General features: G+C 45.5%; 1 protein-coding gene across 2 annotated transcripts in view; it reads right to left on the reverse strand.

The window, feature by feature from the left end:
• Positions 1 to 22,696, reverse strand: part of tspan9a (tetraspanin 9a) — a 153,488-nt gene that overhangs the window by 99,268 nt on the left and 31,524 nt on the right. Inside the window, exon 3 of one of the 2 annotated variants that reach the window (XM_041939369.1) lies at positions 7,852 to 7,910. The exons of the other annotated variant lie outside the window; for it this stretch is intronic. The gene's annotated coding sequence lies outside the window, so the exon portion shown is untranslated. The remainder of the gene's footprint in view (positions 1 to 7,851; positions 7,911 to 22,696) is intronic. 2 annotated transcript variants of the gene reach the window in all.

Raw genomic sequence — 22,696 nt, forward strand, 5'->3', positions numbered from 1 at the left:
TCAAAATATGGAGATTGCGTCTGTTGTCAGAGGATTAGCATGGAGGTGAGTGTACAATCACAGTGATGGTAGAAGCAGCGTAGAGCAAAGCTCTCGATGCAGACGGCCAGCAGCTAGACAACGTACGCTGAACACACATGGATCACACTGTAAAGCTATGGGGCTGAATGGATGAAAGATGTCTGTAATTGTCACATGTTCAGACTAGGAGGTGTAGACACAAACACAAACACACACACACACACAAACAAACAAACAAACATGCACATACATGTTTGGACTTCTATCCTTGTGAGGACACTCATTATGAATGCCATAATGCATTTCCTTGCCCCTTACCCTAACCTTAACCATAAAACTAATTGCCTGAGCCTATTAGAATAACCCTAAACGTATTCTAACTTAACCCTTAAAACCATCCTTAACCCTCAAACAGGCCAAAATGTCCTCGCTTTTCCAAAAATGTCCTCACCCCAAGGTCCAAAACTCAAATTCTCATACTCAAACACACACTGGCCGCCCCCCTCACACATACACACACACACACACACCAGACTTCACGGCGGCTGCCCTATCAACCCACCATGGCGACACACGGATCTGTTTGGACACCACGCAGAATCACAACCCCACCCCATCCACCCGACCCCCCGTCCTCTTGGGACAAAGGCAGGCATGAGCAGATTAGCCCTCACCGTTACAGTTCGGAAACTCTATTTCTGTATGATCTTCGCTGGGAATTGAGAGCAAGATCAACACGCAGCTGGACTAAACAGGGAGAAAACACCCAGCTAGCGTTGCAAACAGGCTGCAGCCCAGCACACAAGGACTGAGGCGTTCGGGGGATCGCAGGGTCGGGCCTTTCAGCTCCAGTGTTCGTTAATGTTAGGCACTTACAAATCGTTCAGTCCCCTGGCTCTGAATGCACTGCATGGATTGAGTCTTGAGATCCTATTCTTTGTAAGAGGAGGGGAATAAATATTAAAATTGAGGTGAAAGAATTTCGCTCTTTGAAATCAATTCCTTTTGAGCACTTTCTGTCTTTTCCATTTTCTCTGTAGTAATGGAGCGGTGTGCCTCATTCTGCGTCATTCTTATTCAGCTTCTGAGATTCCTGACAAAACTGAACCTGCTTTTGAAACCCTTGTTCCACCCACATGGGTTTTTTTTAACAGTAAAACACCAGTTTATGAGCCAGCACGCCATAAAACTTAACGATGTGAATAAATAGACATTTTTAAAGCAAAGTGCACTGAGGGACAATCTTTTATCCCTCAGAATGCTACATTGAAGCTTGTCTAAACTTCCACTCAGTGAGTTTTGAAAGTTAAATTGTGCTCTTTAATCGATATCCCTGCATTATTGCGACAAACAAGATTATCTGTGTCATGTTTGCTGATCCCTCAGCGGTTACTGAAGGATCCAGCTCATCTCAGCCTCGTTTTCGGTCGATACCTCCCTGCAAGAGATGGTTTTGATTTGGTAGCCCGGTGCGTAAAATGTGTTATCTGCCTCCAAAGGAAGTAACCTTTTGTTATCAGTGTTTACTTCACAAAACCACATGCTGTATTATTAACACACACACACACACAATACAATTTTGTTCCTTTTATTGCAGCTAATTAGATGATTAGCTGAAACAGTGGGGACCATGAATTACAGACTGCCACCACTCGCGGTAAGACGGCGTGGAAGGTGGAACTACAAACATATAAAAATACAATCTGCATGTAATTAGAGGCATGGTATGTTCTTAAGGAGGGCATATACAGTGGGAATTGACTGAGTTATGACTGAGGATGTGCTGGTTGCATGATTTACATGAGAATGGAAAACAGTGACTCAACCTGACTGAAATTTAATGTGCCCTTATGGAGTTTCAATCCAAAATCCATCATTAAAAAAGTCCCACTTTACAAATGACTGATACTACAACTTTAAAAAGCCACGACGGTGCAAGATACCAGGCAATGTGAATGGTTGTTGCTGAAATGATCGCCGTGGTACAGACTGTGCCTAATTCAGAGGTACTGAGAGGACTTCAGCTAGGGATTTATCTGAGAACAGAAGGGAACCAATCAAATGGCATCAATTCTAGGTTTTTATAGTTCATCAAAAATAACATGTGTTTCTGTGCCAGCTATACTAATCGAACTATTAGCTCTTGTGTAAGTGATTTCTTTGATAACGTGGTTTCAGAAGAGCTTTTCCACAGTGACATGTGGCTTTCAGAAGCAAACATAACAACACATCTCCTTCAAACAGTCGTTTACATTGATCGACAGCCATGGTTTCCCAAGCTGAGCACAAAAGGCACATGTACATGCACAAACAATCCACTTCTCCATTAGCTGGGATGAATAGGTAACAGACAAACAAACACTGTCTACGCATTATCAGCAGTTCCACTTTGCGAGACTCGCCGGCTCGCACGCTTTGAGGTTGTTGTCATGAAACGTTTAAACCGAAGCCACGCAGAGAGCCATCGGCATGTGAAATGTGCGCTGGGAACAGCTTTAGGAGATTCAGGGTAATGGAATAATCACTGTGAACGAGCAAAGCGGAGCAGAGTCATGCAAGACTAGTTGCGGCGACCTTGGATTTCATCAATACAATCAGCTGTGTCTCTCTCTTACAAAACAACAGAGGGCTTGTTGCCTTTCAGACGACTCAAAATCAAAACCAATCTCAGTTATGATTACAATGGATGGATTTTTTTTAACCAGAGGCCCATGAATGAAGACAATAATACAGACGGAGCCTGGGAAAACGTAATCTAGACAAAGATCAAAACAGAAGAGTGACTTAAGTTCTTACAAAGGGAAAAAAAAACACTAAAATCAGCTGAAGTCACATTCTTATCTTAGAAAGAGATATTGTAACCTTTGAAGTCATTTTACAGTCATTATGAGCCAAGCTGCGATACGTTCCACGCATGATTATGATTTATTATTTGTCCCTGGGGCTACGCGCCTGTGTGTACAGAGCATATACGCGGCCGCTCATGTGCGTGTAATACAGCCGATGTGTATCAGTGTCACATGCTGTCTGAGTGGTGTGTAATTGTGTTGTCACTGAGGTGTGGTGAGAGCTGCTGGGGGAGACAGAGGCACAGCAAGGAGTGGTGGGGGGGGGGGGGGGGGGGGCTGAAGTGTGTGGGTGGCCACGGAGGTGAGAAGGTCAGCGCTGAGCGTTGTCTTCGCCCACGGGTCCTAAAAGAGTATCTGTTTGTCTCAATCAACAAAGAGCGTGGAGGAGTGAATGGAGGGCAACTTCACCGCTCGAGAGGCAGAGCACACACACACACACACACACACACACACACACACACACACTGTATCTTTCAACTCTTATTTCATGCTTTCAGCATCTTTCTGTCTTGCTCTCTACCTCTGTGACTCCCTCTCACCCCTCCTCTCGGAGCGGGATTTGTGATCTAAGATCAGTGCGGCAGTAATGCCCTTCTCAGTAGACTGACAGATGATACAGCCTGCCCTTTGGGCTCCAGTCGGAATGGCTACAGATCAATACCCGAGCTGGCTGCCTGTCAGCATTCACACAAACATGAACACATGCTCCCACGCGTCACATGCACACACACACACACACACACAATCCCATTGGTGCGCAAGACCAGCATCAAAGCCCATCTGAGCCGGCTGGCATTTACCGGAACAGGACCTGGATGTGTGCAGCACAGCAGGAGGGGACATTCCTGGGATAGTTCCCAGCCGAGAGCAGCAGCGAGGCTGGAGGATGACGGAGCTGAGGAATTCTGCTCGCAGATTCCTCTGGCTCCACCGGCTGGTTAAATGAAGCAGTTTGGGCGGGCGAACGGCAGACTCACGGAACAAAGCAACAGGCTGAAGAAACAATCAAGAGGTTGAACTGTCTGCGAGGTGTGTGTGTGTGTGCGTGGCAGGGTGGCCGTTTAACCTTTGTGGGGGGATTTGTGTGTGGTAGTGGCAGTGACGCTTTATTGTGCTCTGGTGCTAACTGAGGTTTTGGTGTGACTCCATTAGCTGAGACTGTGCAGCATGAGTTGAAATAAGGCTCATTCATTATTCTATGTGTATTTAAATCATAGAACATTTGCATGTATCTCAATTTAACCTAAGCATAGTAATTATATTATATATATATTAATCATTTTGCAAGGTACATTTAAAAAAATAAGTCAGAAAAAAGTTTGAGATCACAAACTAGATGTTCCTTGATTACTTTTGTCATTTGCACAGAATAAGATTTGGAGATTGAATGCTGAGACTAATAACAGGTTAAGATGGACTTTTTTTGCAATAAGGCTCTGATGAGCTGCTCATCAGGCTTCACTCAGGCATAAATAGGCAGAATAATTGCCCTCCTGGCCCAGAGAAATTAGAAATTCCCCTCCTTAAAATCCTTCCGGTGTGCTTTATTAGTCGACTGCTCTTGTGAAATGTTTGTCAGGTGCAATCTTAAGAAAAGCTTGTTCATATTTATATATTTTTTTCATTTATATTTATTCCAAAGAGCAGATCATTATATTACATTGTTATGAGACAACCAATTCATTGGGCCCTACATGCAGACGCATGCAGTATGCAAACAGCTGCACATTTATACAATAATGTTCCATTGCTTCTTTTGTCCATGAAGACTGTTGGGGAGGAACCAAACAGATGTGCTCATCAATTTCAAATATACAATGCTTCTCTCTGCACGCTCGCACCGTCTTTCCAAACACGACCGATGTGCACTGACCTACGCAAACAAACCGTGTCCGGGAAGGAGCCTGTATTGCCATCATTCGATCGTGTATTGCGTCACCAATCCGAGCTACACAAATGAAAATGAGAGATGTATAAATAATGCAAGCGCAGATTTGACACTTGGTGAATAACACTGACACCCCCACACTCCACTTGTCCGCTACCTCACTCTCTCAAGCAGGCGGGAATTTATTGTCTCCCGCTGCCATAGCAGAGTCAATCAATAGCCAATTAAAGACAGGCACAAAAGGTCTCTAGTGTATGGTGCAGTTTGGCTGGGGAAATAAATATGTAAATGGTTCACGGTTGGTATACTGACTGATGCTCAGTGTCTTTCAGCAAACACAACAGGAGGGATATCAATGGCACATCCCATACACATCCACACCCCAACGCTCTCCCAGTATGTTGACCTCTGAGCTCCAAGGCCACGGGTGGTCAGAGAGGCCAGCAGGAGCTGAAAGGTTGTGAGAGGCACTATGTGTATCCGTGTCCGTGGCTGTCAATATAACTGATGGATATAAAAACATATATGGAATAATTATGGATGTAAAGCAGCTCTTCCTTCACAGTGTTTTTTCCTGCTGCACAGAAACTCTCTGAAACCCTCAGTGGTGAGAAAGGGACATGAGGGATGCAGCTGGTTCCAGAGATGCAGATTCAATCTCCTTGTGAAAAAAAAAACCCACAGTAAAGCCAAAGCGCTACTGTAAACAACAGACAACTGACAATACAACAGTGTCCCTGCAGACAACATTAAGGACATGGAGGATGTTGACATTTTGCATCATCTTGTGTTGCTGTGTAAATAATACAGACACTTTAAAGCGCAAACAGAGTCGGGAAGAGCCCCTTCAATCAAATACAAATGATGCTAAAAAAATAATTACTTGTTAATTCTTTATTCACAATGGAAATCTTGGTTAAATCTTAGAATAACATGGAATTGACATTCGATCATAATGCTGTATTTGAGCAATTTAGTAGACGCATTCAATTAAGACTGCTGTTTGATCTGCTACAAAAGGGTGTCTGCTATCTGCTGCCAATGCTTACTTAAAGCAGGAAATCGATGACAAGATGGCATGATTAACAGTGTATTGATCCTTCAAGGGGAAACGCACTTGATTATAAAAAAAAAAGGATTTACTGCCATTGAGGTCGTTTAAAGCCGTGAAGGTGTAAGTGGAGCTCGGACACGCTGAGCAGCTAGGACCAGGCAGTTAGTCGAATGCTGTCCTCAAGTACAATCTTGACCTACTTACACTTTACTTAAATATTTCCATTGTATGCCTCTTTGTACTTGTACTCCACTACATTTATCTGATTGCAATAGTTATTAGTTACTTTGAAGATTAAGATTTTATATGCAAACATTTGATCAATAAACAAAATAATGAACACATAGTGCAAAATTATATCAGGTAGTATTGCAAGAATACGCTCTGAAAGAGTCCACTTTGCATTATGAGTACTTTTACTTATAAATCATGAGGATACTTAAAGTAAATATGCTGATATTGTTACTATATTTCACTTAATTACAATTCTGAAAGTAATTTTCAACAGAGTATTTCAGTGACGTGATTTTCAACCAGGGGTGCTTATTACGATACAACTGCTTCTGACAGGTGGCACATGGGAAGATTGTGGTGTAGCTCGGCTAATTTGTTAAAATCGACATTCTGATTAACGCAGTTCAAGTTACAGCAGTTTCACCTGAACGCCACGTGCTGCGATTGAGGGTGCGAGAAAATCCATTAGCAAGTGATGTGTGTAAATTGTAAAAGCTAAAAATAATGGATCAATGGTTGAGATAAATGGTTAAATATAATGGATAAGAGTTGAAATAGATACAAATAATGAATAAATTATTGTAATAGAAAGCTGAAATTAACACAAACCGTTGGAATAGTTTGATAAAAGTAATAAGTGGTTAAAATGTCTTGCTTCTGCCATGAGTAATCCAAATATATACACACCAAAACAGCTTAAACCCTGACAGTTGAAATGAAAAAAATACTGCGAAAATATTTCATATTTTTAAGATCACATTTGGAACAGGGTTGCACTGAAGAACGAGTGCTTAAGTTGATCTGACAGGGCTGTGGGAGGATTTCTGAAAGAGAGGAAAACGTTGGGAAACACCAAGGCGAAGCATCCGAGCGCCTCTTCCACAGCTCGGACCTGGACAAACTGGCCAACGACAGTCAGGAGGATCTAACAAATTCCTGTCGCTCATGACGACGCCTGCTCTCGAGGCGGGCGTGGATTCAGTTCGATGAACTATATACTGATCCTTCTGGTAATGGAAAGCCTTCCAAAAACAGTGAAACATGGTTTAAGGACACTGGAAATGAGCCATCCAGCTCTCACATACATGCACACAAACATACAAAGACCCTGCTGACTGTGAAGCCTATTGAGGGGTTTCTGAGTAACCCAGATGCTCTGTGGGACTGAGAGCATGATGTGCAACTCACAAAACCTTGACCTCCTCAATACAAAACCCCCGTGAATAATCTCCTGCAGTGGAACTTTACACCTCGGCACTGGGCCTCTTCAACGCTCATCCCCCGGCGTGAATAGCATTGCAGCCTCCCTCACTCTCTCTCTGACTCGGCCCCCACAGGCGCCGCCGAAGAGCCTGACAGTTCAGCCCCGCTTTGATCTCAAGGCACAAGTTGTCTGTTACCCGGCTAATTTTAGCTAGCCGCTCTTTGAAGCGCAGGTACCATGCAGCAGGGAGTTGTGGATGGTTATCAATGTGGCCCCTGAACTTCACCCTCACATCTATGAAGGTCTACTGTGATCTGGACAGGATTCTCCACCTTGCTACATCTGTATCCTAATCAACTAGGTGCGTGGAGCGATCCCAGGGGCAACGGTGTGGGCTGAAATTCAAGTTTGTCAGCTAAAATGCCTTTCCATCCAAGGGGGCTTGTTGAATAAACAGAGCGGCACACAGGAGATATCGGAGGAGGAGTGTCATTGAATCCTCCTGGATAATTAGAGGCTCACAGTTTCATTTTGCTGCGATGCTAACAGATTGCCGGAGCAGATGGAGGAGAGGTGTGGCAGGTGAAAACAGAAATCTTACCTTTCCTAGGAGGATGAGAAGTAGGAAGAGAGACACCTCAGGCTGGGGAGGTCGAAAGCCTGCAAAAATAAACAGTGAGCGCGTCAGTTCCCTGGCTTACTGTCAGCGAAAACTCGTCTTTGAAGGATCATTCTTATGTTTGTTTCTTTTTATTGAAGTACCCCTTCATTTACAGTACTAAATCTGTCAACCAGTAAGCATTCTCCCACACGCCTACATCCACTTCTACACTCCACAACAACCAATCCCATGATTTATAAGCTTATTCAAACAAAAAAACAAGAATATAAAACCTTATATCTCAATAGCCTGCAGTTGTTATTAAAATTTGAAGAGCATCCAGGATGCAACCTCAGGCAGAGTGTTTACAGTACACAGCAGCGCACTAAAGGTGTCTCCCTGTGATTTTACAGAACGGTCGGCCAGCTGGTCCGAGCCTCGCTGAAGACAATAAAGCCCAGAGTGTGACCTTGCACGCTGCAGCAGAGAGCCGAGCCACAACACGAGCACGGCGCAACATGTTGAGGTGAATGGGTGAGCCCTGAAAGCACACGCGTCTGTTCGTTTCCCACCTGTGTGGCAGTGCACATAAGCAACTCTCTCTCTGCTCTCCTCGTCAAGAACGCCGCCGCGATCAAATACACGCAGGCATGCAAAAAACACATGGGTGCAAAGAGTTACACGGCCAAGGCAAGGTGCACTTCATCTCAGCATGAGTGATGGTTCTCCAGGAGCGCCTTCAGGGGAGAGGAGCAGGAGGCGTCTGCAGGCTGATTTAGCGCCTCAATCTCATACAAGAGGGGTCACTTTTCTGCCCGTGGGATGACTTACGAGGGCACAGCCGCCGCTTTCATTTCCATTTTATTGTGAGGAATGGTGGCTAAAGTTTCCCTCTATCTGTTGTCGAAGTTGTTGCATAAGCGCACTGAAGGACAATGGCCGCCGCCGGTGCCAAAGGGGCTATTTCCGAACGGCAATGTCATGCTCCCAACAAGGACAGTGATGGTAGTTTGATCGGTCTTCAATTTCCAGGACATTCTATTGAATCTGAGATTTGATAAGAGCTGAAATGTTCATACGTACGCAGGAAGAGGTTTGAGCTGGGGGACACTGCAAAGTCAATGTCCATTCAGTCTTCTGAGCTTGACTGATAGGGAGCAATGAGTGCACACTCTGTATCCTACCAGTCAGGTGCAAACCTCAGCATGCTAGCCAGAATTGTCTTGTCCCACCTTTTCAGAAGCCCTTTTCATTAAAAACACATTTACCATATAAAGGATTTGAAGGCGAGGACGAGCCAGAATGAAATGGCCTCAGGGTTTTCAGTTTCTATCAAAAGATACATTAAAAGAGTTAAGGTCAGGTGCTGAGTGAAAAGCGCGATGTGGCTGGGTGGGCAGGCACAACGGCAGAGAGGAGCAGAACGACGGTGAGTAGTGGTGACAAACAAGCACAACCTTTGTGTGTGAGTGTGACGGCTGATGGATAATAAGGAAACAGAAAAAAAAATGGAGTGATCAATAGAGCGAGATCGTGCCAAGCGCCGTGCGGAGAGAAAGCAGAACAAACCAAAGAGTGACACAGCAGGCAAAAACAAGACAGTTCGTTCCTCCCATTAGCAGGCAGGATTAATTAGAGCTCCACCGACGCGCCGCGTAACAAGACAAATGTAATTACATTACATCATTACAAGCTTGCCTCCTTCCTGTTCCCTGAGGGACTGCGGACAGCCAACTGGACAGCCAACTCTAAACAGTGGCCATGGGAAAAAGAAGATGGCTGTCAGCATTCATTTAGCAGCATGCTGGAACAATGTTTCCACACGAAGTCACGCTCGGGGGATGGATGCTGGTTTCTGGTCATCAGGTGTCGTAGCAGACTTAGTAATGGTCCTGTTGCTATAAACAGACTGTGATTCGGCCTGAGATGTGATCACTCACTCTCTATGAGCTATATTTACCATCTGTGGCCTTTTACCATGTTTGTGTCTGTATACAGAACGTGGAGCGCGTGTGCACGAGCGCATGTGCTCATACGCGTGCAGCGACCACGGTGATAGCTCGACGCGTACGCGACTTTCTTTACGAAGTGAGCCTTCTCACAGCTTTGTGGGTGTTTGCATGATAGCACTCAAACACAATTCCTTAAGATCTGACAAGAGCAGAAAGCTGACCTTGATATTCCTGCACACAGACTCCTCTATTCTTCAGGCTGAGACAAATGAAGAATCTGAAAAAACAGGCTTTGTAACTCAGGGGAACACTTTAGACTCTGCAAGTGCCCATTTTTTACAGACTGGGAGTACAATATGCGGCCTTGCAATGAGGACCGTGAAAACAAAGGACCTTGTTTTAATAAGAAAGCGAGGCGGGAGGCGTTGAAAAGCTGCTGCTGTGCTGTGTGCGGCAGTGTGATATCGTTTGTCTCATGGGAGAGAGCAGAGGCCTGCAGCTGTGGCATGCACAGAGCTCACGCAGCTGCGAATTAGGCGACGTCGGCCAGCGCTGGTGCACATCAGCAAGTCAGCTGAGAACGGCCGGCTTTTCAGCACGTGTTCACGAAATGCAGAGCTTCCGGACGAGCCCGGGGCCCGGCTCTGGGATAGTAGCGATCAAAATGAAAGGTATTGATTAAAAGAATGTGCATCGCCATAAAAGACGGGCAACAATTGGCTAACAATGACGCTGGAGGCTATGCTGCTGGCTAGCCTAACTGGATTGACTGCAGCCACTCTTTAGGCAGGGATGCCAAAAATCCATACAGTGAAATTAGTGTGAAGCAGGCCGCTTTGCCTTCATTGTGCACCTTCCTGTGCCTTCGCGAATCATGCCATCCTGGGTTTAACACTCTGTAAGGATAATGAACAACACGATTGCAGAAAGTGTTCCATCCATTCCGCACTCAATCTGCTTTTCTTGCACAAATGCATAAATTGAGGCGCCGCTATTCTTAATCTCTGTTGCGTGTGTAGGTTTGGGTAGGGGACAGCGAAATTGAAACGACAGGACGTGGAGCGGAGCACATTTGTGTAAAATGAAGGTATCACTCCTTGCTTTACGGAGCTGACAGGCTATCAATTGTTCCTCGGCTAAGCCTTGAGGTTCAAATGCATGTCTCGCAGGCCTGCGTGTGTGTGTGTGAAGGTAGGTGTAAGAAATCTACCGTCCACAGCAGCTGCCATACTGCTGACTCTGCTGTGTTAACACAGTCCTAATGGGAATCTAAAAGAGCATCATCTGCATAAATGTCTGCACACCTTTCACCTCCTTCACCTTCTTTCTAGCTCTGTCCCTCCCTTCTCTTTTGTCTCCTCCATAGGACGTTTGCACCCAACAGCTGCCCCTCCAAATGTGTCTGTTCGGATCAATCGCCTTCCGCCATCACTCCCTCCCTGCGTCTTCCGTTTTGCCTGTAACGTGGTTTCTCAGGCCGAAGCCTCTCCACAGTCAGCGCTGTCCTGGTTTAATCCTGCTCTCCGGCGACAAAGGGGGGGAGAAAACTTCACGTTTCAAATCCTCGACAGCTGCGTCGGCGAGATCGGACTCTCACGCCCTCGTCTCTTTACATTGCCGTCGTGCCTCGGTCTCACCCAGTTTCTCCTCTCCACGCCGTCGCTCACAGTGGGATGGGGCATCAAGGGCATGACGCCTCCACCCGGGAATGCTGGAGAGGAGCCAGAACAGATCCCCTTCCATGGAGCGTACAAGCGGCGTGGATGCCTGAGCAGACATGCACGCCAACGCAAAACACACACACACACACACACAGTTCTACTGTCACCACGGGGACATGACAATGAAAAACGAAAACAAGAGGATCCTGGGCTGAAGCAGAGAGCTTGACTTTTGCAAGACTTTTCTTTTCTGTACCTTCAGCTCAGTGCAGAATCCACGCAACATCAGTCTGCATGACTAATGTGCAGGTATCAGAGTGAATTGCTGTGTAATTCAAGACAGTGGGTGGCTTGGCCAGGCTCTGATTGCAGGCTGATGTGTATGGAAGTTAAGTTGGGGGGGGGCTGCGGGGGAGTTAACTGTAAGCCCTGGCAGAGAGCCAAACTGTGTGGCATTGCTGAGTGATACACGCCTGGAAGTTCCTGCATATGCTGAATTATAAGAGGCAGGGCAGAACTCAATGGACAGCTTTAACCACGCAATTACTTCCCACATGGAGAGTGAATTGGAAATAGAAGAGAGGGGCGATGGAGTTTGGCCTGTCAAGATGATGGCAATAATGGGATTGTTTCCTTTTCGCTTGCTGCTACATCTCCAAATTTTCATTATCTGTTTTCAGCACGAAGGACGAAATTATCAGGGTCGACAGTTCATTATTTTACCTTGAGTCCAAATTTATCAGCTTTTCTTTAATACTCAGTTTCGATGCCAATAACTGTCATTGTATTGTATTGTGAGGTCGCCTCGCTCGCCGCACACCTCACACACACGAAGTCGCTGTCAGAACGGGTTCAGAGGTCAACTGTGGGCCAAGGTTCATTGCGCGCTGGTGAGGAAGAGTTATGACAGCTCTGCTCCATCTCATCAGCCCGACTGTCAACTCACACAACATCATTTATCTGTGAAAGCCTCGACGCCATGGGTGGGTAAGTCACCACCACGGCTACGCTACTTTACCGCTCACGCTTCAAAGCAATGACTGTAGAATGGGCCACAAATTGAGCTGATATGAAGCACGGGCCAACGCCAAATGTTCATAATATAGCTGGTCAGAGTAATATTAATATGGTTGGTGTGTGTGTGTGTGTGTGTGTGTGCGTGTGTGTGGGCATTTCAGAATTTATGTGGGCTCCTTCAAACAGCAGAGTGCTGGAGATGTATGGGGCCTTGGGAGCCAGATTAAAATTAAAATGAGCCAATTAAAAACTTCTTGTGTAACAAGACTCCCACAAAAAAAAAAGAAAAAAAAGACCCAAGACACAAACAAGGACAGGGAATAAAACTTAATTGAACGAGTTGAGATTTTTATGGTTAACCGGCTTGACAAATTGGTTAAACACATTTTACAGCCTGAACTGCAACAGATCTCCTCGTAACAAAACAATAACCTTTTGTTTAGAAGAGAGCACTTGCCCTTCAAACAGTCTTCCGTTTCCAGCAGAATGTGCAGCACCCCTGGAACAGATGGCTATCTCTTTGGGAAACATGTGGCACAGAGTGAGCAGCGTTAGGAGGAGAGGGATATACCGCAAGAAGGCCCTCTGGCAGGCTTGTTGTGATTATCGACGATTAGCCTCTCATTGGGCAAAGAAAGGAAAACAAATCTCAAACACTAAAAGCGGCCTGTACACCCTGCGGCAAGGTTCTGCTTTGCCATCAAGAGAGAAAGAGCTGCTTAAGTGCTAAATGCTCACCATTCTCCCCATCTCTGACACTTACGGTATGAAGGCAATGCAATTAAATTGCCCTGCAACAATCCTGCCTTCTGAAGCGTATTTGTGTTGAGAAAATGCCAGAGAATATTGTGGTTTTGATATACTGTATGTTTCCACATTGAAGGGAGGGGTAAAAAACTAGGTACACCCCAAGTTCAGCACCTGCATATCTCAGGGTCAGTATCTGAAAACTGCCGGGTAGGTGTGCTTTTCAATAATGGCATCTCGTAAGGTTTTTTTTTGTTTGTTTGTTTTCAGGCAGTGCTCATCCTTTTTCCTAATTCTCCATGGTGTCGGTGTCTGAGAGGAGTTCATGTGTGGGAGTTGAATAAACAGATGGACTACGAGGAGGGATGCAGAATGCAAACTAAATGCAAAATAAAATCACAATGAAGCATGAAATCTCCTCTGGAGTCATTTGTTTGGACACACGTGCGTGCTGTACATGATGCACACGCCAGATATGCATGCCGCGCACTCATTCTACGTGCATCATGAGTCAGCTAACAAGCCAGTGCACGCGAATGAATCGAACAACTATACAAATGTATTATAATTGCAGACCTGTGCTCCCATGGGGAGCTGGGAGGGGGGCAGGCTGCCGATGACAAACTGTAACCATTCATCCACGCAGGCTTGCTGCTGCATGTTCCTCCAAACTCTCTGCCTCCATGCCACATCAGCGTCAAATGCCAATTTAGCCTACATAATGTTTGCTACCATGGCTGATACTTGGCTTTTATTTTATTTTCACGTGTTTAATGCTGACTGTGAAGCATCAAAAATCCAGTCCTATAATACACCCAGCATGCACTTCCCAGCCTGCTCTCCTATCCAGCAACCGCATCGCTGCTCGTCTGCACACAGGAGCAATTCAGGGTTCAATATCTCGCCAAAGGACACTTCACGTGGACTGGAGGGGCTGGGGATCGAACCACTGACCTTCTGATTAGTGGATGACCCACTCAGCGTCCTCAGCCTCAGCTGCCCTTCTCGAGGTGTTAGCTAGTGCTTAAGTCTGCTTGCACTCATGAAGCCCGGACGTAGGTCGAAACGCTTGTGCAATTTATTTCAGAAATAGCATTTTAGAGGAAAATGTCAAGAAGACTCTTTGGAATGCAGGTCCCATTGATCCTCGCACCCAACAGCCTCTAGAGACTGAGGACTGCAGATCTCCTGAACGCTGGACAAATCCCGAGGTGCTCAACCTTCCCCCGAGGCCCTGCTTCAACAACTAATCTCCCCCATACAACTATCCCCTGTAGCCCTGGCCAACCATGACGCTAATGCACGAGAGAAGGTTTAGAGTCTCAGGGGAGTCATGAGAGCAGATTATCACCTCAGCGTGTAGATAAACAGCAGTCACCATGTACACTCATCACCAGAGGTTTGGATTGGATCCAGGTCTGATGTCCCTGCTGTTTGTGTGTGTGTGTGTGTCTACGTGCCTAGGTCTACCGTGTGGATACGGTTTGCCTGTGTTCACTGCAGAAACCATGCCAAGTTGGCGCAGCAGTCTGATCCTCTGTCCTCGTCCTAGAGGAATTTCCTCTCCTGATCCGGCGTGCAATCAGAGGCATCTGCAGCGTCCACTTTGCCAGAATTCTTCAGTCTCCCCCAAACGCACACAGACATACTACAGCATCTGTTAGGACGCACTCATTCCAGGGAGAGGTGCAGCTGTGCGCCCATCAAGCCAGACCAGCACACACACACACACACACACATTTTTGGAAATGCACTCACCAGAGATCACTGCACACTGGGGGGTTGGGAAGTGAGCAAGTGCTACGGTGCTACTAGGGTAAACTGTCATCACCCATGACCTAACAAAATCCATCTCATTACAGACAAAGGCATATCATCACCAGCCGGCAAAGTTCACAGTCTTCTGCTCAGCCCTCCTCAGGACTTCAAAGGCTGCCTGAGATTCCAAAAAATCTGAGACATCTGAGGTCTGATTGATTCAATTTGCCTCAGACATGACATGTTATACTTTTGAACGAGTCAATTCACTTACTGATTTTTTTCTTATTAAATGCGTGAACTGTTTTAATGTGAAACCACATGATAAAAAAATGCATCGCGTTCCTCCTCTGCTGAGCCTCCGCCCTCTCGCCCTGCCTCCCCTGCCCTGCCACAGAGTAAGTGGGAAATGGATGAAGAGATTCTGGATGAACGGTGAGAACCACATCAGTCTGGCACGGGATGTGGCTCATATCCTTCATGCTAATTTCCAGTCTGTCTGCTCTAAGTAATGCCGTACTGGATTTATAGCTGATAAAACCTCTATTATTTCATTTCTCTCCCCAACTTTTAAATGACGGTAATAGACAAGCTGGTGGTACAGTTTTAGAGAATTAAAGCGAGGGCCAAATGAACAGGGAGGAGGGGAGTATGATAATTGTGGACAGGGAACAGTGAGCAGCAGATGAAATATGTGCTTAGAAAACATAATTAGCAAGAACGGTTGTCATACACTCCCATCCCTCAGCAGTGCAGAGAAGAAAACCACGCTACAGACTGTCAAACACAGACACGGCAGACTAAAGCAATCCGGAAATTTCTCTTCTTAATGCTTTACATCTTGCGAGGTGATTATGTGCACAGAGTGGCTTTAAAAGAGACCTTTCACACAGTTTTGCAGCAGCAGAGAGGAGAAGACAGCTCACATTGATCATTATTTCTCCCACATTGCTTTAGTCCACAGAGTGCAGTTATGTCATAGTGCAGACGTAATCCTTGTGGTCCAAATAAACTCCTGCTTTTATTTAATCCCTTCCTGCACTAGCGGGCTATTTCCACCTGCCTTTACATACTTTATTTAACGCTGAGTGACTTCTGATCACAGAATTATGCAGAAATTGAAGAGGACACTTGGGTGGGTTGGTACATGAGTTACAGGTTGTGGCTACTGTGTGTAAAGTACTGGTGTTAAGTGTGAAAACAACTGAGAAAACTGTAATATGAAGGAACTAGTAGAGAACTTGAAGGTACGGACGAGTTCAGTTAAAAGTGCTAAAACAATGATGAGTTTCAAAAAGGGGGGACTGAAGGACTTTCAAAGGAGCTCTGCTTTGAATTTGTGAAATACAGAGCACATATTGTACCAAAGCCCATGAGGTGTTTTCATTGTTTAATATGGGCACATGGCTAAAGTATGCAAAGGAAAGAGAAGTTTGGAAAGGGAATGAGACCAAAGCGTTGTAGCTGTGGAGGTAATCACAGTCTCAAGAGGGCTGGACAGAAAAAAAGAAAACACATTCAGGGGAGAGAATGTAACAATGAAAAATTTGCAGAAAAAGAGAAGCAAGATCAGAAAAAGGTGTGGAAAGGGAAGGAGAAATCTGTGTCCTGTACAGCAGGGGTGATGAATGCCACGTCTGAGAATGAAACAAAAACTGATCCAGATGATTGTTGAGGCAGCGGTCCACGGCTTGAAGATGACTGAGCTAAGGGATGAGCTCAGTGTGCGATCAAGGTCAAGAATTAGTGTTTAAGTGTTCAAGAGTCCTGCTTAAAGCCTCACTTGGTTGGCTTTGTTTAATATGGATATGTGACAGTTGGGCAAGAAAGGAAAGATGGGGGAGGGGAGGAGCAGGTTGTGTCGTTTAATCAGATCAAGGGTAGTTTATGGATGTACGTGGACATATAGGACATAATACGGGGATAATATTGGGATAATGCAACAAAATGACGATATCTACACTCAATCCAGAAGCAGTGGGGAACAACAGTAAGTAAGACTGAGGATTGGACACAGCAACCTTAACAGGACACTTTCCATTACAGGTCATTTTGATCAGAGAATAGGAGAATCGCAGGAAGCATAAATAAAGAGACAGAAGTGACGATCACACTGTTCTGGAAAACAGAGCATGTAGAGGTCGGTGTAAAAAGTATATCAGAGTGTGTAGTTTAATCAGGCTAATGTCACTACTTTAAAAAAAATGAAAGTGAGGAAGACTATTGCCAGGCGGAGGCAGTAATACAACAATACGAATGCCAACTGCCATAAAGAAGACTTTTACACAGCAGTTTCCAAACAATGTTTATTCCTGACAATGGGTAACTGCAGGGCTGAAATAGCCACAGGAGCACTTTGTGGACATGGTTGGCACATTTAATCAGAGTGGCTTTGATCAACAATCTGCATCAAATTGTGGAGAACTTGCGTTGTTCTTCATAAAAAACAACTAAAGCCAGCACTGCTGCTGATGTCAACACAGCTGACCTCAGCAAACCCTGTAAAAAAGATGTAACTATGGGAAAATGTGAAGTCATGTCCTCATGAAGATTATAAATACATCTCTGGAAACAAGCATCTTCCCAGATGCCTTCAAAACAGCTGTTGTAACTAAGGAAACAGGAGCTGCTTTGATCAATTACTGTTCTCACTGTACATGCTGCCACTCGGTGGAATCATTAGAGAGCACAATGTATGTTTCCATAGTTGTGCAGATGACACACAACTGTATATCTCTGCTGATACAAATGATGCTGCAGCTATAGACTCCATTACTAACTGTCTTTTGGCGATAAATAAATGGATGAGCAATAATTTCATAAAGTTAAATGAGGACAAAACTGAAACCCTGCTGGTTGGTCCTAAAACAAAACGAGAAATTATGTTTAATAATCTGGGGAAATTAACTCCCTGGATTAAATCTGAGGTTACAAATCTTGGTGTTTCCCTCGACTCAGATATAAGATTCAAGTCCCACATCAACAAGGTGATGAAAACATCAAGCTCGATTATTGTAACACACTATTTACCGGCCTCCAGAAAAAAACGCTTGGTGTTCATCTCATCCAGAAGTCTGCAGCTCGGCTATTAACCAGAACCAAGAGGAGAGAGCACATTAGTGCAGTTTGAGCTGCTCTGCACAGGCTTCCTGTAACATTCAGAATTGACTTGTTTGACCTCCTCCTTGTATACAAAGCCCTTAACGGGCAAGATACATTGCTAACTCTCTTGTTCAATATTTGCCTTCAAGAACTCTGCGATTGTCTGCTGCTGGTTTATCGGAGGTTACAGTAACAGAGAATCAGGGATTTGCCTTTCTCCATTACACCCCAAAGCTCTGGAACACACGACCTACAGATATCAGGGAAGCAGCTCGCTGAATATTTTTAAAAGAAAGCTAAAAACATATCTCTTCACTTCAGCCTTTAACTAGCTCTGATATCCTGATACAGGCCTGAAACTTTTGTGCTTTGCCTCACGCTTGCAAACTGCTGCACTTCTTTTAAATTGTATTTGATGCATTTCATGTACTCAAGTTTTACTTTTACTTTGTTTTATCAGCGTGTTTTCTTATTGCATTCTTTTATTCTCTCTTACCATTTTTATCAGGTGGGCTTTATTCTCCATCTGGTTTTACATTAATTTTCTTTCCCTGTTTTTATGTTCATTCTTCGTATGATATAAACTTCAGTTTTAGACAATTTAGCAACACGTTTCACATAACTATAAACCAACTGTAGACGCCACACAACAGGAGGCGCTGTAGAAAGGGATTAACAACCCTCCCAATCTTCCCACCGACAGCAGGTGTTGATAGGCAGAGGAGATTCACAGCATGGATATCTTTTTCTCTCATGGATATGCTTTCTGTGTGGGCATGTGCAGGTGTGCAGCTGCAGAGGAATGCCAATGTGTGCCGGGCCCCCGTGTTTGCAAATATTTGAGTATATTTGAGCATTTTGGCTATGTTCTCAAGCCCCCTGCAGGTGTTTAGACCTCCACAAATCCCCACCGCTCCTTACCAGCTGAAGCAGGGGGCACGAGTCTCGCCCTCGCCTACCCCTTCCCTCTCCCCTTTCATTCTCCAGGCCATGCTAGGCAGGAAAGGGAACGCTGCCAACCCCAGGTGTCAGGCATCCGCTCGGCACTGTGTCAGCAGACACGGGAGAATGTGAGAGGAAAGATGAAGTGCATGCAGACAAGAGTGAAGGATTTAAGAGGGAGGGGATTTAAGAGAGAGAGCAAAGTGTGAAAATTGAGGCAAAAACAGCACAAACCAGGAGGAAGTAAGGTGAGAAATGGACTCAAAGAGACAGGTTTTTAGAAAGAGAGGAAATTGAGGGTGAGTCACAGTGAAGCACAGAAAAAAAACAGTATGCCTGCACAGAGGAAAAGTTTATGTGACCTTTGACATGGAATGGGTTGCACAATGCGCCAAAGCCGGCTCCAGAAGGTTTTAACCGGTCTGCTCGGACATCTTAAGCTTCCCCTCTGGAAACGAACAAACACACAGTCACACCCGCTGAAGCCTCCACAGGGACCGTCACAGGTCTGCAAGGCTCCCCCTACAAATGGACGACCGGACTTCAGATAAATTCACAGAGCGCCCGCAGGCTACGCTTAATCAGAGAATCTGGAGTCAGACAGCATAGCAAAGGCGCTGGGGAACAACTCCTTCCGTGCTTGTTATTTGTAGCTGTGTGTTTGTATGTATAAGGGACAACTTCGGCATGATGAATTACAGGCGCACATGCAACATCAGCTTTCTGCCATTTGTTTTTTTTGTCTCTCAAATCTCCCGGCATTATTTAGTTTTGCAGTTGATAAGGGTTGAAATGAGATATAGCTCGAGGAAGCGTGTCCTGGCAGGGACATTAATATTGGAGCCGCTGTCGGATGGCTGCATTGGCACTCTAATGGTATACTTCAAAACTGGAAATTGAAAAAAACAAACATTTATATTATATTGCATTATACATACATCCACACACGCACACACACAGTGATTCATTGGACAAGGAGGGGAAGGAGATACAAGAGAATAAGGGGAAACACTGCGGTTAGCTTGGTAGATAACAGCAAATTGGAGAGCCGCACATGTATACGGTCAGGTGATTGAGAGCTGCATTGTTTGATGATGACTGCTGAGAGCTGCCAGAGAGGAAGAAAGAGATACATCGACTTCTGCAGCTGCCCTGTGACTGAGGGAAATCCAGTTCTCAGGCACACATCACTCTGCCCTCGTCTTTTCACTGTCCATTCGCAAAAGGAATAACAGGCTAAGACAATCGCACAGAGACAACACATTTCAAACCCTCTTTCCTAACACCCCACATCTCTGCGGTTCTTATTTATCAGCTCACTGACAGACACGCTGAGGAGCAGAGATGCCTGGATCCTATCCCTCTTATGGCTAAATCATGTTGCGGACGGGACGGGTCCCCTCCCGCTGCTTTGATCAGCCCTCCAGGGCTGACAGAGCGCATGATGGGCCCAAGACAGTCCTGCTGCCTATTCATCTCCCTGCAAGAGGGGGACAGGAGAGACAGCAGGCCCAAACACGGATCGGGGATTGCGGCGATGCCACGATAAATCCAGAGCGAGACTGTAAGCACTTTCAGTTTTCACACGTGGGAGTCTGGAGGTGGCTCGCAGCAGAGGATTTTTAATGACACGCTTCATGGCTCCGATTTTAATGTGCCCCGCTAATAATGATATTGCCATGTTCGCCTTTTCCAAGCGATTCAATGTAACGAGAGAGAGACGGGGAGACAGAGGAAGAGAGAAGGCGGGGGTACCGCACACAACGTGTGTGTCATTCCACTCTGTCGTTCAGCAAGCGCTAGTGACGAATTAGGCGCCTCGCTGTCTCCCTGGCACCTGGCCACTGTTTGTCCTTTAGGTGTCTTGGTGACCAAAATGTCCCTCTGAGCTCCACAGGGGCTCTTGGGGGGGGGGGGGGGGGGGGGGGGTCTAGACACACTGTGCTGTGCACTACTGTACCATATGTCTGTGACTGGGGTGACTATTCTTTCTCCAGATGTGCATGTTTGTGTACGTGTGTCAAGTCAATTTCATGCATATAGCCCAATAACATAAATCACAAGCATGTAGCACCCTCTGTCCTTGGTCACCTGGTGTGTGTGTGTGTGTGTGTGTGTGTGTGTGTGTGTGTGTGTGTGTGTGTGTGTGTGTGTGTGGGACTGGTTTTCTCATTGGAAAGGATTCATTCTTAAGCCAAGTGTCACCTTTATCACTCACGAATTTGTATCCTGCAAATTCTCTAGGGTGATGGTAAAACAAAGCCATGGGGTTGGAGCTATTAAAAGGGAGAAATAAAGGAATGCATAGATGACTTACAGAGACGGAGATTATGGAAATCTTCTCAGAGGTCTGGCCCAAACTCAGAGCATAAATCACAGTGTTATAAAAATCTGTTAAAATACCAAACAATAGTGGCCTCAGATGGTAGGTAAGCGTACTGAAAGGTGCACACAGTACGGAACATGTGTGTTTTTGAGGAGGACCTGTCTGTATTTGTTGTGGGTGTTGCTAACCGAGTTATGGCATGCTGTGCGTGACAGAGATGAAAGAAGTGGCGGGTGCATGATGACAGAAGGTGCACTCTGAATAAAGGCTGACTCAAACTGTCAGGATCGGTCCTATCCCTCATCACTCACAGCCCACTTTCTCGACGCTGCTCCCCGCAAAATGCCAGGTCTCTTCTTCCACACCTGAGCGCTTAGCATTAATGCATATTAATGCACTGACTTGGACTGACACACAGGCAGCGATTGAGGGCCAACGTGTTAAAAATAAGAGGGTTCGCGTGGAAAGCCTCGTGCCCGTGTAAAACCGGCTTACCCTTTATAACAACAACAAATTTAAAATGCCGGCTGGGTCATAGTTACAGCATTTCTGTGTTGCTGATCGATCGTTCTTGTAATGGAAGCAAGTGATTTGTCATAAAAGTGAACAGAGCTTATGCCAAAATGTCATAATTGTTTGTGAAAGACTGATGCCCTCTATCAATATTAAGCTATAAGTTTGAGGCATCTTTGCTCTAAACTTTCAGTCTAGCACATTTGTTTGCTTCTCCATTAACCTTTAATTTCTCGGATTGTAAACTAAGAATGTTTCACGGCCCACCATCCACTCATTTGTATGTGTAGACTTAACTTTCATTGAGATGATGACGAGCATTGCACTGCATTGTGAGAACAGTCCTCACACTCCCATCCTGACCGTTAAGTCCTGCAGCCCGAGCGACCATCACTGACCACCCAGGGGCTGAACAGTTGGGTTGTGTGGCAACACGATGGACAGAGCTGGAGACGTCTAAAAAAAGAGCCTACCACACCTGTGGCTCAAGTGCTGCACAGGCCAGAATCCACAGTCTGGATGAGACAGTCTAGACAATGAGTTATTAAAGGAACTGGTCAGCCATATGTACTGATGCAGGGACAAAAGCAGAAACGGGGCAGCTGAGGATGAGTTATGCACTCAGATCTTCTACAACCGGCTTAAAGGCTGACCCTCGACCAGTTAGTTGGATCACTCAGATCTGCATGGCAGCAACTGGGCCCGCCAGTGGTCAGCGTAAAGGATAAATAATATGATGATGCTCTTGTGTTGTCATCTAAAAACATTCCCTACTGAGAGCTGACTAGTCCTAACAGACGCAGCAGACAGCGCACAGTGCGTTTAAA

Source organism: Chelmon rostratus, chromosome 6, assembly GCF_017976325.1.
Source record: "Chelmon rostratus isolate fCheRos1 chromosome 6, fCheRos1.pri, whole genome shotgun sequence".
NCBI classification, from domain to species: domain Eukaryota; kingdom Metazoa; phylum Chordata; class Actinopteri; order Chaetodontiformes; family Chaetodontidae; genus Chelmon; species Chelmon rostratus.